The 1,954-nt window shown below is 47.9% G+C and overlaps 1 pseudogene across 1 annotated transcript in view; it reads left to right on the forward strand.

Annotated features, from left to right (window-relative positions):
* Positions 1–1,412: 1,412 nt before the first annotated feature.
* Positions 1,413–1,954, forward strand: part of LOC311103819 (neutral cholesterol ester hydrolase 1-like) — a 1,328-nt pseudogene continuing 786 nt past the window's right edge. The window contains exon 1 of the transcript in view: positions 1,413–1,954. This exon is cut by the window's right edge and continues 786 nt beyond it. The product of the transcript in view is annotated as a neutral cholesterol ester hydrolase 1-like (transcript).

Consider the following 1,954-nt stretch of genomic DNA (forward strand, 5'->3'; position numbering starts at 1 on the left):
AGAGGGGTGGAGAGAGGGGTTACTATACTCTTTATGGATAGAAGGGTGGAGAGAGGGGTTATTAGAGTCTTTATGGATAGAGGGGTGGAGAGGGGTTACTAGAGTCTTTATGGATAGAGGGGTAGAGAGAGGGGTTACTAGAGTCTTTATGGATAGAGGGGTGGAGAGAGGGGTTACTATACTCTTTATTGATAGAGGGGTAGAGAGAGGGGTTACTATACTCTTTATGGATAGAGGGGTAGAGAGGGGATACTATACTCTTTATGGATAGAGGGGTGGAGAGAGGGGTTACTATACTCTTTATGGATAGAGGGGTGGAGAGAGGGGTTATTAGAGTCTTTATGGATAGAGGGGTGGAGAGGGGTTACTAGAGTCTTTATGGATAGAGGGGTAGAGAGAGGGGTTACTAGAGTCTTTATGGATATAGGGGTGGAGAGAGGGGTTACTAGAGTCTTTATGGATAGAGGGGTGGAGATAGGGGTTACTATACTCTTTATTGATAGAGGGGTAGAGAGAGGGGTTACTATACTCTTTATGGATAGAGGGGTAGAGAGGGGTTACTATACTCTTTATGGATAGAGGGGTGGAGAGAGGGGTTACTATACTATTTATGGATAGAGGGGTGGAGAGAGGGGTTACTATACTCTTTATGGATATAGGGGTGGAGAGAGGGGTTATTAGAGTCTTTATGGATAGAGGGGTGGAGAGAGGGGTTACTATACTCTTTATGGATAGAGGGGTGGAGAGAGGGGTTACTATACTCTTTATGGATAGAGGGGTGGAGAGAGGGGTTACTATACTCTTTATGGATAGAGGGGTGGAGAGAGGGGTTACTATACTCTTTATGGATAGAGGGGTGGAGAGAGGGGTTACTATACTCTTAATGGATAGAGGGGTGGAGAAAGGGGTTACTAGAGTCTTTATGGATAGAGGGGTGGAGAGAGGGGTTACTATACTCTTTATGGATAGAGGGGTGGAGAGAGGGGTTACTATACTCTTTATGGATAGAGGGGTAGAGAGGGGTTACTATACTCTTTATGGATAGAGGGGTGGAGAGAGGGGTTACTATACTCTTTATGGATAGAGGGGTAGAGAGAGGGGTTATTAGAGTCTTTATGGATAGAGGGGTAGAGAGAGGGGTTACTATACTCTTTATGGATAGATGGGTAGAGAGCGGGGTTACTATACTCTTTATGGATAGAGGGGTAGAGAGAGGGGTTACTAGAGTCTTTATGGATAGAGGGGTGGAGAGAGGGGTTATTAGAGTCTTTATGGATAGAGGAGTGGAGAGAGGGTTGCACGTTCCGTTTAAGAGGTATTAACGAGTCTGAATCTTTAACATAAAGCTAACTACACCGCATTCTCACATTCTGACTGCGCTGCCCTCTGTTGCGGGTGATTTAAGTCTCATGTTGGGGAGTTAGCTAGTAATACTGGTGTAAAAAAGATGAAGTTGTCTTCTGTTGTAGTAACATTGATATTAACGGTGGGTGTTCCATATTACATCTATATACCGTTACCTGCTGCCATCGAGGAGCCTTTGAAACTGATGCTGCTGGACGCCTTATTCCATGCTGTGCTGCAAGTGGATGACCTGTGCCAGTGTCTGGGCCTGAGTCATCACATCCCAGTGATTCGGGGGGCCGTATCGGGGCTGGAGTCCCTGGGGGAGATGGCGGGAGGGTAGGGAGGTGGGGTGAGGGTGAGTGATGTGGACTTTGACGGAGTCCCGGTGCGCTTGTACGAGCCCCCCGCCGCGGGGGAAAGAGAGGGGGGGCTGAGGAGGGCTGTGATGTTCTACCATGGAGGAGGATGGGCCCTCTGCGCCGCCAAGATGGGGAGCTATGATGTCTTATGTAGGCAGATGTCTGATGAGCTGAATACAGTGGTTGTGTCTGTTGAGTACCGTCTGGCTCCAGCAGTGCATTTCCCTGTGCAGTATGAGGACTGTCTG

The sequence above is a fragment of the Coregonus lavaretus genome, assembly GCF_964263955.1.
Source record: "Coregonus lavaretus genome assembly, chromosome: 28".
In the NCBI taxonomy this organism is placed as follows: domain Eukaryota; kingdom Metazoa; phylum Chordata; class Actinopteri; order Salmoniformes; family Salmonidae; genus Coregonus; species Coregonus lavaretus.